Source organism: Amblyraja radiata, chromosome 7, assembly GCF_010909765.2.
Source record: "Amblyraja radiata isolate CabotCenter1 chromosome 7, sAmbRad1.1.pri, whole genome shotgun sequence".
Classification (NCBI taxonomy): Eukaryota; Metazoa; Chordata; class Chondrichthyes; order Rajiformes; family Rajidae; genus Amblyraja; species Amblyraja radiata.
The window spans coordinates 57,099,534-57,115,279 of NC_045962.1; positions in this window are offsets into that span (position 1 = coordinate 57,099,534).

Consider the following 15,746-nt stretch of genomic DNA (forward strand, 5'->3'; position numbering starts at 1 on the left):
TGATTTTTGTGCTGTCACAAAGGGCTAAAGAAGTTTAGATTACACTAGACTGTGGGACCCATTGGGTCCCATGCTCACATGGGAGGGCTGGTCCCCTGATGCAATATTCCACCACTCCACCAATTCCACCTCTCCACCAATTACTTCAACCCAAACAACCATTTGCAGTGCATTTTTACTTCAACCCAAACAACCATTTGCAGTGCATTTTTACTTCAACCCAAACAACCATTTAGTAGTGCATTTTTACTTCAACCCAAACAGCCATTTGCAGTACATTTATACTTCAAACCAACCATATATTCATTTTCAAACCACATTAAGGGCACTCACAATTGAGTAGACATGTGTTCAGTGTTATTCAGAGCTCAGAGAGATGTGACCCTCTGGTTTCCTCCATCTTTCAGAGACTGAGTGAGGCACACCACTTCCTGGTTTTATAGTCCCTCCCCCTCCCTCCAGCAGGGGCAGCAGAGAGAATGGCTATTTTATTTTAAACATTAATATCTCTCTGATTTTTCATCGATGGGAAAAATCCTCTGGTCCCGGAAGGCGGAGGGGGGCTCTGAGCGAGGTGGCCAAAAATGACAGCCATAGGTGGCGGTGTTCTCTCGGAAATCGCAGCACAGTGAGCCAAAAGCGGTCAAGATCAGACTTTTAGTAATATAGATATGAGATTGGCCAGAGAAGATTTATGAGCAATTCATAAAAAATACTGCATTACATATCACGTGTATTTACTGTTATTGAATGATGTATTGAATGACAACTTTGTATTTAAAAAAAACATTGCAGTCGTATGTCATATGAACTCCAATTCTGTTTTTAAATATTTTTTGTCTCCTATTAGCAGGATTATTCAACTCTTCCACTGCCCCCACCCCCTTTCCAGCTATCTACCGCCCCTCACAACAATCATGCTGAAGAAGGGTCCCAACCCAAAATGTGGTCCATCCATTCCCTCCACAGATGCTGCCTGGCCTGTTGAGTTAATTCTCTTTGTATTTCGTTCAAGATGCCAGCATCTGCAGTTTCTTGTGTATCCAACCATTCCTGCTTCATTTCTGAGCTCTCATTTCTTCAATTCCCAACACCCTCTTCCCCATCATTCACACACCTGTGCTTTCCTTCCAATTACTTTTCCCATACTCCTGTCCATTCAGTTATATCCGACTTTACGCTTTCATAGGGTAACAGCTTGAGTATTTTAAGTCCACTTGTGTCATTAATTATTCCCCGATTAAAGGGGAGAGCAGATGGCAGCAGAGCTTCACCACATTCACTTTTCACCCTGCTCAGCAGGATGTGAAGGAGAGATTAACTCAACAACTTAATTCATCCTCAACATTCTTCTTACATCCGAGATCAGCATCTGTGGTAAATGACAGGACATGGGATGGTAATTTGCAGAGGGCAATGTAACACTGGCTATTACGAGATGCATTGGGGAATTTCACTATTCTGTCCCATTAGTTGTTAAAATACCAGAACTGTGTGCAGGCGGTTAAAGTGATGGGAACTTATTGCTACAGATGGGAATTTCTTGCTTTTCCACCAGAGGATCACAATCTCAAACAATACCGGAGCAGTAAATCCTGGCTGTGGTTTTCATTCCCTTCCATTTGTTGCAGAGCAAGGCCTGTCGAAGTGCAATCCTCACAGAATTTATAGCAATGGGAAGAGTTTTCCATCAACATGGTGGATTAACGTAACCAGTACAGAACCAGCTTCCACAATAATTCTCGACTGTCAGAGAAAGTAAGCAAAAAATAAGTTTACACGTAGTGCATATTGTAGAAGAAAGAAAAATAGTTACAATACAAGAATTCAGAGATCAAATAACATAGAGATGTGAAAGGAGCAATGAGGCAGAATCTCTGCGACATTCTCTTTTCCACAATAGAAAGCCATTTTCAATACTTGCCCTAGTTTTTGCTAACCTCCTGATAAAGCTATGATAGGACATCGTGAAATTCTGTTAAGTCTTCAGGTGAATGTGAGTAATAAGGAATGATGTTTGAACTTGTTTTGCACCAAAGCAGTTCACCTGCAAACAATTACAATCACTCTTGTTACATTGCCAACAATTACAACTATATTGCACATAGAATGATCCTACAAAAAATAAACAATGGGTTGAAATGGCTCTTGTGGAATTAATGTAGTTCAGACATCAGAAGAAATCACTCCCTAGATTCATTTTGTTCAGTGTAATTTTTAACATACTGCAATTGTTTTAATGTTTCAGAAAACAAAATACAGCACTTTCTTGTAAACACATTGGCTTATCCAGCTGGATTGTAAACTCCCATCCTGGAGTAGATAACCTCAAGCTGCTGACACAGAGGCAAATCTGCTTCAAATAAGTAAACTTTAACATTTGGGCAGAAAGGGTGAAATGAATCAGAAGCAGTTTTAAACAATAAACAAGGAATGAATGTTAGAATGCAGGAAGTGTGTTATTGTTCTGGCAATTCATACCCAGATTAGAGATACAGAAATGCAATCCCAAATTGTGCCAACACGGCCAGTGAGATGAAACAAATTAATTAAATAAAACCTGGAATTTTCATTCTTACCAGTGATTGGTGCATCCAATGAATGAATGAATGAATCACAATATGGAAAAGAAAAATATAATTATTTACCAAAATTAGTTTTATAGCTAAGTAACATAGATGTTCTAGGATTAGCAACACAAGCTTTTTGGGGAGGACGTAAGGAGGTTTGAACTGGCTCAGTGGGAAGTGCAAAGCAAATGTGCTGTTGGAGGGAATATTGGTTCTATGATATCAGGAGATAGCAGATGGAAGATGGCTGCAAAACTATGCAGAGAAAAGGAAACATAATTTGAATAGAAAGTAAAACTGGAAATACTCAGCAGATCAGGCAATATCTGTAGACTGAGAAACAGAGTTAGTTTCAAGTTGATGACCTTTCATGGGGAGAAAACAATGTATGTTGCAGAGTGCAAGATGGTGATCTTTAATAGTTTCTGTTATATCTTCCATTTGTTGAGTGCTTAAAGATGACATCCCAACTATGAAGGGAATTCATTCATCAAAGCTCAGTAAGTGTCATACGTCTCGGAAACAGGCCCTTTGGCCCAACTCATCCATGCTGACCACAATGCCCCATCTAAAGTTGTCCTATTTACCAAGTTTAACATATTCCTCCACATCTTTCCTAAGCACTTATTCATTCAAATGTCTTTTAAATGCGGTTATTGTACTTGCCTCAGCTACTTCCTCAGGCAGCTCATTCCATATTGCCATAAAGAGTCTTGATGTAAAAAAAGTAGCCCCTCAGTTTCCTATTAAATCTTTGACCTCTAATCTCAAGAAAATGCCCCATGGTTCTTGAATTCCACAATCCTGGGAAAGAGACTGTGCACTCGCCCATCTGTTCCCCTCATGATTTTAATCACCTCTATCAGATGACCCCCTCAGCCCCTGCGCTCCAAGGAATCTTAAAGACAGGAGTAACTAAACAGATCATGAGGCATCATAAGTTCATAAGGAATAGCAGTAGAATTAGGCCATTTGGCCCATGGAGCCTACTCCGCCATTCAATCATGGCTGATCTATCTCTCCCTCCTAACCCCATTCTGCTGCCTGCACCTAATAACCTCTGGCACCTTTACTAACCAAGCATCCCTGGAAGAAATGTATGGGTGACTTAGGGCCGGATTTAGATGAAGAGAGGCCCTAAGTTATTTCACTTGTGAGGCACCCCCCCACCACCCCTCCCAATCCCCCACCCCCACGAATAGTCAAGTCAAGTCAGGTTTATTTGTCACATACGCATACGAGATGTGCAGTGAAATGAAAAGTGGCAATGCTTGCGTATTGTGCAAAACAAAACTACAAAACAGAATGGAACAGAATCACATATTCACATATTACATATTTGTGGGAGGAAAAAAGAGAAAACAGCAATTTGAAAAAGACACCACACAACAGTAAATTGGTACAGTAAGTTAGTCCGAACGCACTACTCACTGCAGAGCCTTCTTGTCCTGGGAAGAGCAGTTACCAAACCAAATTGTGATGTTTCCGGACAAGATGCTTTCCACAGCCGCTGAGTAGAAGCACTGGAGGAACCTCAGAGACACTCTGAATTTCCTCAATTGCCTGAGGTGGTAAAGGCGCTGCCTTGCCTTACTCACCACTGCGGCAGTGTGTGATGTCCATGTCAGATCCTCTGAGGTGGACTCCCAGGTATTTAAAGCAGCTCACCCTATCCACAGTATCGTCATTTATCTTCAATGGTGTGTACGTCCTCAGATGTTGTGCCCTCCTAAAGTCCACGATCAGCTCCTTAGTTTTTTTTACTTTTAAGAGGAGGCTGTTGTCTTGACACCAGAGTGCCAGATCAGCCACCTCCTCCCGGTAGGCCTCATCATTATCGGAGATCAGGCCCACCACCACAGTGTCACCAGCAAACTTGATTATAGAGTTGGAGCTGAACCTAGCCACACAGTCATGTGTGTACAGGGATTACAGCTGAGGACGCAACCCTGGGGGGATCCTGTGCTAAGGGTGAGGGATGTATTTCCTCCCATCTTAACTACCTGGGGCCTGGCGGTGAGAAAGTCCAGGACCCAGGCACACAGGGGGGTGTTGAGATGTGCTGAGTGATGAAGGCCAATGTGCCAAAAGCCTTCACCCCTCCCTATCTACCTGTGATGCCACTTTCAGGAAATTATCTGCTTGTACTCCCCGAAGCCTCTGCTCTACAACATTCCCATTCAATGTAAACGTCCTGCTCCGGCTTGACTCCCAAAATGCAAAACCTCACACTAATCAAATTAAACTCCATTACCCATTCCTTGGCGCACCTGCACAGATGATCCCAATCCCGCTGTAATTCTTCACAACCATCTTCACTGTTGACAAATCACCTATTTTAGTTATTATAAAACCCACATAGAGAGTGAAATTATACACTACGGTTATGAATGCTTCTCATCAAAAATATAATGATCATCCCATCAGACTTTTGCGTACCTTTTGTTAAACATAATTTCTATTTCTGACCTTTCAGTTCGTCCCTTTCGTGAATGATGACTCGAGAGATGGCTTACTGCAACTACTGGCTTGTAGTAAGGTTGAAATATTGTGTGATGTTGAACTATAACGCACTGTGGCAAATCTAACTTCCTTTGAAACTTCCATATAAATTCTACACTGGCATGAAGATGTAAAAGTGATGAAGGTAGTTTCTTTCTTTTGACAAAATGAAATTTGTTCTTATTTGATAACATCAATACCTATGGTTATTTATTGTGAATGTTCCCACTTTCATTAAGTTTCCTTTCTGTAATTTCCATATATCCATCAAGACTTGTCTGGTACCCAATATAGACAACTTATCCAGGATGGAGGGAGATAGAAAGAGAAGAAAGAGGAAAATCAGATAGCCACACTGCCAGTATTATTTCTTGCTACAATAATGATGAAACGTGATAATTTTATGAATAGATTAATGTTAAAATGCATTAAAAATCATAAGATGGGAGTTAATCCTAATATGCATTATATTGTGTGAGATTCCTCACATCATGTACACATTTTATATAACTATACATTTGTATAATTAAACTTAATTAATTCCCTCATTTCAAAGACATCTGGGTTTGTAGTTTAATTGGCCTCTGTAAATTGCCCCTCGTGTGTAGGGAGTGGATGCAAGAGTGGAATAATTTAGAACTATTGTGAATGAGTGATCAATGAGCCGTGTGGACTCGGTGGGCTGCAGGACCTGTTTCCGTGCTGTATTTTCAATTCAAATCAATTAGTGGAAAGAGGGGTATGATAAGATTTGAATTTCTGAATGAGCAGTCAACAAAGCTAATTTGAAAGTGTGTAACAAAGAACTGCAGATGCTGACTTAAATCAAAGGTAGACATAAAATGCTGGAGTAACTCAGCGGGTGAGGCAGCATCTCTGGAGAGAAGTAATGGGCGACATTTTGGGTCGAGACCCTTCTTCAGACAAGACCCGAAACGTCGCCCATTCTTTCTCTCCAGTGCTGCTGCCTCGCCTGCTGAGTTATTCCAGCATTTTGTGTCTACCTTAAAGCTAATTTAGAAGGCTCTGCACAGAAAGCATCAATATTAGATCTAAATAACGGTAGAATTTTGGGTGTTGATAATATGAATTTCATACAGACTATATCAATTATTACCCATTTAAACCTGGTTTGTTTCAAGGAATAATACAATATAATAATGATTCAATTATGATATTATGCTATGTCACTTAAATCATGTTGAACTTCCTTATATTTTTAGTGGGAGATGAGACTGTATGTGACCAGCTGTGACTAGTTATAGCTTTTCCTTAACACAGATTAATAAGATGTAATCCACATCAGCCAGGAATTCCATGTTTGAATACATACAACAGTTTAAGAATGTATCATGCAAAGACCTCCACTGGTGCAAATTAGTTGAACTAGATAATAGGAAGAATTCCTTTTGTCCGTGGACTACAGATACATCTTGTTGCCTTTAAACTGAAGGAAGTAGTTAATAACACTGTAAAATGCTCCTGTCAGGAATTCTTATATCAAAAGTGACAACAGGAGAAGATGATTTGAAAATGAATAGATCCTTTGTAATATATGAATATGGGTTAAAACGGAAGCCCAAAGGACGGCAACTGAAGGGGAAATGGAGAACAAATGGGATTGGACCATACTTTATTTGAGGCCTATAGAAATTGACTATGAAGCTATTCAAATCTGCCTTCATTCTTTTCACGTTCTCCAGCAAATAAATGCTAATAACAATTTATTGTTTAAAAAAATGTATATTTAAACAACAACATACTAATATACCAGATTTCAAGTATTACAATGTTGCAAGCATGCTACGTAGAGTTTCACAGAATTGAAAGATGCCCTTTGGCCCAACACATCCATACTAACCAGGTTGTACAACTAAGCTCATCCTATTTACCTTTGTTTGGCCCATGTCAAAAAAACGGTTGATCCCCGTCCAAATGCTTTGTATGTCGCCATTGTGCCCACGTATACATCTTTCTCCTGCAGCTATTTCTATATATACACCACCCTCTACATGATGAAATTGCCCCTTAGATCTCTTTTAAATCTTTCCTCTCTCATGCTAAACCTATGCCCTTTAGTTCTGGATTCCTCTTCCTTGGGGAAAAAGACTGACCATTCACCTTATTTAATTTTCTCACAACTTTATGTACCTCTATTAAGTCACCCCTCAAACTCCTATAATTTAGGGGAAAACAAGTTGTGGCCTTTCCAGCCTCTCTTTATAACTTAAGCCCTAGAAACATCCTGGTGAATATTTTCTGCATCTTTTCCAGCTAAACAATACCTTTCATCTGGCGGGGTGAGCAGAACTACACACAAAAATCCAAATATAGGGAATAAGTCACCCAAAATATATGTTCCATGTCTAGAGTTGAGGTAAAGACTTTTAGTAAACTGCTTGGGCTCTGCTTTTATATTTACGATGTCATCTCAGCTCCTTGATGTGTTATGTTTTGTAACAGTTTGGTCGAAGAATAGTTAGTGAAAAGGAGTATGAACCTGGCTCTCTTGATACTGCATTGAATCAGAGCACGAGTTGGTTACAAAAATCCAAAGAATCTTTGCATCACCTGTCACGACAATATTTGCTGAAATTATTCAAGGCTTTTATTCTTGAACAATAAAAAGAATAGGCTAGTGCTGAGTGTAAAACAACAGCAGTATATCAAGACAGTTGGAGGTAGCATAGAATCATTGAGTTGCACAACAGAGTCGGGCCCTTCAGCCCACCACAATTATGCCAACCTTTTGCCCACCTACACTAATCTCTTTTACCATATTGGACATTATCCTTCCATGCCTAGTCTATTTACATGTCTGTTGAAATGTCTCTTAAACATAGTGATTGTATCTAATTTCACCACCTCTTCTGGCAGGCCACCCAAGACAACAGAGACCCGGGTTCGATCCTGACTATAGGTACTGTCTGCACAGTGTTTATACGTTCTCCCCGTGACCACATGTTTTCTCTCAGGGCGCTCCAGTTTCCTACAACATCCAAAAGAAGTGCAGGTATGTATGTTAATTGGCTCCTGCAAATTGTCCCCATTGTGTAGAATAGAAGTAGTGTACAGGTGATCACTGGTCGGCAGGGACACGGTGGGCTGAAGGGCAGGTTTCCTCGCTGTATCTCTAAAAAACTTTATAAAATGTGAAGGCAGATAAATCTCCCAGGTATATCCAAGGACACTGGGAAACTAGAGAATAAATTGCAGGAGCCCTGCAGAGATATATGAACCATTATTAGGAACGGTTGAGCTGCCAGAAGATTGGAAGGGGGCTAATGTTGTGCTTTTTAGAAAAACTTCAAAGAGGTTTCTGCAAATTATAGACCAGTACGCCATACTTATGTGGTAGAATAGTTACTGGAAAGGATTCTGAATGATAAATATACATGCATTTGGAAAGAACGGGGTTGATTAGGGAGAGTTTTGTACCGTGGTTTTGTATGCGGGAGACCATGTCTCACAAATTTGACTGAGATTTTCAAAGAAGTAACCAAGGAAATTGATGAGGCAGGCAGCTGTAGACATAGTCTACGTAGTCTTCTACAAGGTCTTGATAACGTTCTGCATGGTAGGCTTCATTGGCAGATTAGATCGCCTGGGATTTAGCCAGAGCTAGGTGACTGGATGCAGAATTGAGGTTCATGGCAGAAAGCAGAGGGAGGAAACAAAAACATTGTTTTTCAGACAGTAGGTCTGCCTCAGAGGGTGCTGGTCTAATTGCTGTTTGTCATCTATATCAATGATTTGGATGAGAATGTACAAGACATGATTAGTAAGTTTGGAGATGACACTAATAGGTGAGGAGACTAAACAGGCCTGCACATCTTTGGGACGTGGGAGGAAATCAGAGCTTCGATTATCCGGAGGAAACTCACATAGTCACAGGGAGAGTTTGTGAACTCCACACCAACAGCATCTGAAGTCAGGATTGAACATGCTCTACCATCTGCAGTTGCTAGTTCCTGCAACTGCAGTTCCTTGTGTCTCCAAAGAAATAGAGAATGAATGAATGAATGAATGAATGAATGAATGAATGAATGACGGAATAAGTTTATTGGCCAAGTATGTCTACATACAAAGAATTGGATGTGTACATTCTTAGCCAATAAACATATTTTAAGATAGCAAGTGTGGAGAGGGAAACCGTTACATTTTAGGTCAATGGACTTTTGCCAGAACTGGAATTCATGGTTTAAGTTCAGGCAAGAGGGTGACAAGGATAAGCCAAAGAAAATGTTTGTGATCGGGATGGGGACTAGAAGATATGAAATGACACAAGTGGTAATGACATGAGCTGCAAAAAAATGTGGCAATGAGTGGTTATTTGCAAATAATTGTCCAGAGGAAGAGTAAATAGGAGAAGATTATGCATTTCGTTGTCTCTGTACTGTACACTGTACACTGACAATGACAATTAAAATTGAATCTGAATCTGAATTAATGTAATCAGAGGCAGAGTAACAGAAAAAGGAATAGCTTATCAGGAACTGAAATTCAAACTAAAGTGGAATATCAAATGTTGTAAATATGGCCAGTTCTGATGCAAACTGGAAATGTTGGTTCTCTGAAATTGTTGAATTCAACAATAAAGACTGAAATGTGACAGGTCAGAAGATGCAGTGCTTCTCCTGAAAATAACATTGGGTTTCATGAAAAACATGCAGAAAATTCCAGATATGTTAGAGTGGGAGAAAGATAGAGAAATAAAGTGACAGTCAAAACCTGAAGCTTATTGTAACCCTTACAGACCAAATGAAGATGTTTTGCAAAAAAGTCAGATTATCAGAATTCGTTTTTTCCAAGGTTAAAGGGGCCACTGCAATTGATCCACTATTGACAAGTATCTCCAAATATCTTTTGAGAGAACAATTTTCGTAGCAACAGAAGTTTATTCTGAAATATGCACCTGGTATTGATTCCGACTGCCTAATGACACTAAGAGTTCATCATTGTATTGAGGGTCCCTGAATACCAGGCATAAGTTTATTTTAGTTAAGTTAGGTTTAGTTTAGTTCAGTTCAGTTTCGTGATACGGCACAGAAACAGCCCCTTCGGCCCACTGAGTCCATGCCAAACACAATCACCTGTTCATTAGTTCTATCCTACACACAAGGTTATCACACTATCCTACACACTGGGATAGGATACAATTTACAGAAGCCAATTAACCTACAAACCTACATGTCTTTGGAATGTGGGAGGAAATCGGAGCACCTGAAGAAAACCCACACGGTCACAAGGAGAATGTACAAACTCCATACAGACAGCACCCAAGGTCTCTGGCGCTGTAAGGCAGCAACTCTATCGCTGCAGCACTGTGCCGCCTCTTAGACACACTGGTTCTGTAACAAAATGCTGTGCTGTCTGGTTAGTACTTCCTGCATTGCAAGCTCTCCCTTTGTTCCCTGTTAAGGACCAGCAATTTTGATCATCCTTTCCGTGCTTCTGTTAAGCAGCTTCCTATTTCACAATAGCCAGGAATAATGTTAAGCTGTGCTTAATTTATTTGACCAATGATTATTATTTTCTCTCTTATTTCCAAATTAGCTTTACTATCTATTTGCTAAACAATAGTGAGAAACCTTTGCTAGAATATCAGATTCTGAAAAAATATATATTTGACAAAATGCCAGTAATTTATTTTAATTATACAGCTGTGATATGTTTTAATGTTTGCCTATTTATTCTATTAGCAAGTATTTATATTCTGCCTAATATTGGCTTCCACTGCTTTGCATTTTATATATTGAAGCCATAAATCCTTTGAAAATAGCAGACTTATTGAAATATGTGATACTCATTGAAAAAGTTGTGACCCCAAATTAGTTTTGAAAGTCAGCCTCGAGATTGCTATTACATTTAAAGGCCATTCTTTTCAAATTGACATATTTTGTATTAACTTTTTCATAATGCTAAATGTCACCAGATGCATTATGTAGTTATGCAATATAAATGTGTGGCTCTATAATGTGTAAATCAGTAATGAGGGCATTAACTGTTGGTTTTTCATTTCTGGCTATTACAAGGACTATTTGAAGAAATTATGGGAAAGAAAACAAAGAAATCCTCTGTTAAAGGTTAAATCCCATTTTATTGTGTTTATTAGACTTAAAAGATAAATCAGGAAATGCTGGTTTAACTTTGTGAAAGTGTTGGATTAGTTTTGAGAAACTGACATGAAAGAAACCTTAATCCATGAAATCTCTAAAGGAGGAAAGGTCATGATCTAACACCAGATTGTATGCACACAGACAGGCCAGCATGGTTCTCTGTCCTTCAATTTCTCAACTAATCCACTGAGAAAATTAACTGAGGTCTTGATGTTCAGTCGTCAAACTTGTTTAACATTACAGAAATAAGAGAGGTTAAAACATCAGAACAGATTTGTTTTTGCATGTTGGCAGTATTTATTAAGTACAGATATTAAATATAATTCTTTATGATAATTGAAGTTCATTTGAAAAATGCCTGTCCTATTTTATAAACAAACCTTCAGGACAAATGTTAAATTTTTTTTTAAAGAAAATTCATCCATTATTAGGTAAAAGTATGAATTTCTTATTTAAGGATATAAAAGTATAAAGGGAAGATCTGGAATTGATAATCAACTTAAACTCTGGATTTCCCCTCTTCATCCCTAGACGGTAGATGCCAGGCGGGGCCAATTAAAATGAAAAATAGGAAATACCAAGTCAATTGACAACCCATGGACCTTAAGTTGTGGGTAACAAGAGCATCCACCCATTGTGTACACCTGGCTTCAATGGTACTGTTGAGATTGAATCTGCTATAGCAACCCAAAGCCTGAGCAAGGGAAAATTGCCTTGAAGACATTTTAGCATGTGATCCTCTATGTACCCACAAGGGAAGTTTAGGCTTCACTTGACATAGGGTATTTTCTCTCCTGATTGCATTCACCATTGAAGTAATCCTACACCCTCTGCCCCCTCACTCTTCCCACCATTACTACCTCAGCACCTCCTCTGCTCCCACAGATCTCCACTAGTGGCCTGCTGCCAAACAGTTCCCGCTGGTGATCGCTAATCATACAGTTCCAAATGTGTTCAAGCTGGGTGTCAGAACCTAAATATAGAGACAGCACATATGAGTTGAAATCTCTTTGATCCACAATGCACAGTCTTTTGACACACATCCATCCTCAGTTACCATCGAGGCATTTGATTTTAATGATTGATGATTGGTTGGAACTTCTAATAAAGGTTTAAAGAAAGAAACAAAAAAATATATAGTTTGGAAAATGATGTAATAAAAACAAAAATTCTTTAATTCCAAATGAATAGAGTTGAAAACAATATAATCACATTTGGTACTTATTTAGCAGTTCCTGACCAAATAAATTACAAGGTACCATGTTTCTTTTTGTGCATTGTTTATATACCGAACGTGATAAATGTATCCATATTATATTCAGATTTCTTGAGTTAAAAAAACCTCGAGTAAAGCACCTTCTTCGTGCTCGGTCACTACTCTCATTCACCTTAGGTTACAATTTTGGACTCTCCTAGCGGCAGCATGCTGTAAAGGTTGCAAATTTGTTTGCTCCCTTAACTTATAATTTTCACTTACCACTCTTTCAATGTTACTTGTGATTACTTGACTTCAAGGCACGGTCTAACTTTTCATAAAGTGTTGGTAACACTTTTACACACCTTAATCATGAAAAGGATGGAGACAAGAAGGAAAGGAGGCTCCCCAAGGAAGAAACAGGGGAAAGCCACAACCACAGCCACAGCTTCTGACTAGTATCATAGAAGCAATATCGAAAATGAATGATGAACTGAAAAATGAACTGAAAAATGAAATGAAAACAAGATTTTGCAGTTTGGAAGAAATGGTGAAAGGAGTTTCGAGAAAGTTCAAGAAAAGCTGATTATGTTACAAGATGAACCATGAATAAAAGGAACAAATTGATAACTTGCGAACCCTGGGCCAGGAGAGAGACTTGAAGATTGAAAAACTGGAACGGAGAATGAATGAAAATACTCGAGCACTCCAGCAATATAAGATTTAAAATATGGACCTGAAAAACAGAAGCCGTCGACTGAATTTACGAATTGTTGGTTTGGCGGAAGGTCAAGAAGGATATAATGTTATAAAATATGTTTCTAAAATGATAAAGGAGACTTTCAACATTGAGCACAATGAAAATCTTCAATTTTTGGATAATGCACACAGGATTGGGAAGAAATCTGGTAATAAACCGAGACACTTGATTGTTCGATTTCACTTTTTGCAAATGAAGGAGAATATTTTCAAGGCAGCAAAAAAGTTGGGCATGGTTGAATATGAAGGATGCAAGTTTTGGTTTGTTCCTGATTATAGTTACGAGCTTTTGGAAATAAGAAAGTCTTTCATAATGTAATGTCTGATCTGTTTAAGAAAAAGTTGCGCCCAGTCTTACTTTATCCAGCTAGACTGCGTATATGACTTTTCAATGGTAACATTTGATTTTTTTAACAATCCTCAAGACGCTTCCAGCTTTTTGGAGAGTTACGAGGGTGAAGGGGAGTAATTGATAGCTGATTAAGTTATAATTGGAGATTTACTGTTCCTATTTTTGACAATATATAGTTTGGTAATGATTAAGAATTTAACTGGACGAGTTGTTTTTCTTTTATATATATTAATTTTTAAGAATTTCTTTGTTAATTTTTTACTTTTAAACGTGAAGGAATTTGTGTTCCCCTGTCTTTAGACAAATTAAGTGAACGCAGTTCTTGTTTTTCATATTTTGACCTTGGATAATAATATGTAGCTCTTGCTCTTCAGTTTCACTGCCAGCATGTATATTTTTCTCTTTCAAACGACAACAATGACTGCGTTATGGCTATTGAGTGGCAAATATGTTATTTTCTATGTTGGGTGCTGTTGCTAGGAGAGATGAGGGTAGGGAAGGGATTAGGTAGTTTACTGACTGTCTATTGGTCAGTTTCGGGCTTTACATGGGTGGGTGGGGGGTAGGGGTCTCTTGTTTCTTATTTAGTGTTTTTCATTTGTGCTAAATCTGAACTACAAAAATGTCTGAAATGTCGTCACTTCTGGCTCCGCCCTAGATTTTTCTTCTCCCAGTATCATAATAATAATAATAATAATAAATTGAATTTATATAGCGCTTTTCAGGGACTCAAAGTCGCTTTACAAGGCAAGGCAAAAAACAAAAACAAAAACAAAAAACAAAACAAAACAAACCAAAAAATGAGCAACAATTCAAGCACAGATGAAAAGGGAGGGGGACGTGGGGCTAAGGATAGGCAGAGGTGAAGAGATGGGTCTTGAGGCGGGACTGGAAGATGGTGAGGGACTCAGAATTGCGGATCAGTTGGGAGAGGGAGTTCCAGAGCCTGGGAGCTGCCCTGGAGATGGCTCTGTCCCCAAAACTGCGGAGGTTGGATTTGTGGATGGAGAGGAGACCGGCTGATGTGGATCTGAGGGACCGTGAGGGTTGGTAGGGGGATAGGAGGTCTGTGAGATATGGGGGGGCCAGATGGTGGAGGGCTTTGTAGGTGAGGACCAGGATTTTGTAGGTGATCTGGTGGGAGATGGGAAGCCAGTGAAGTTGTTTGAGGACTGGAGTGATGTGGTGCCAGGATTTGGTGTGGGTGATGAGTCGGGCGGCTGCGTTCTGGACCAGTTGGAGTCGGTTGATGTAGCTGGAGCTGATGCCAAGGAGAAATGAGTTGCAGTAGTCCAGTCGGGAGGAGATGAAGTCATGGATGAGTCTTTCAGCAGCGGCGGGTGTGAGAGAGGGTCTGATTTTGGCGATGTTGCGGAGGTGAAAGAAGGAGGTTTTAATGACATGGCGGATGTGAGGCTCAAGGGAGAGGGTGGAATCAAAGATCACGCCAAGGTTGCGGGCCTGGGGAGATGGGGAGACAATGGTGCCGTCGATGGTGAGAGTGGGATTATTGATTTTGCTGAGTGTGGATTTGGAGCCTATGAGGAGGAATTCTGTTTTATCGCTGTTGAGTTTGAGGAAGTTATGTTGCATCCAGGTTTTTATAGCTGACAAACAGGAGTTGATATGGGAGAGGGGGGGGGGGGGGGGGGGGGGGGGTGTGGGGGGATTTGGTGCTGAGGTAGATCTGGGTGTCATCGGCGTAACAGTGGAAGTCCAGGTTGAAGTGGCGGAGTATCTGACCAAGGGGGAGGATGTAGATGATGAAGAGGAGGGGGCCGAGTACGGAGCCTTGGGGAACGCCTTGAGTGACTGTGGCTGTAGCAGAGGTGTGGTTATGGAGAGAGATGAAGTGGGATCTGTTGGAAAGGTAGGAATGGAGCCAGCTGAGTGCAGAGCCTTCAATGCCGAGGTCTTTGAGTCTGGTGAGTAGAATGTTATGGCTCACGGTATCGAAGGCTGCACTCAGGTCGAGGAGGATGAGGATGTTGAGGGAACCGGTGTCAGCAGAGGTGAGGAGGTCATTGAGGACTTTGAGGAGAGCGGTTTCTGTGCTGTGGAGGGGGCGAAAACCAGATTGGAGGGGTTCGAATAGGTTATTGGCATGGAGATGGGATTGAAGTTGTGAGGTGACGATACGCTCCAGGGTTTTAGAAAGAAAGGGGAGGTTTGAGATTGGGCGGTAGTTGTTGAGAGAGGAGGGATCCAGACCAGGTTTCTTTAAAATTGGGGTGACAGCAGCAGTTTTG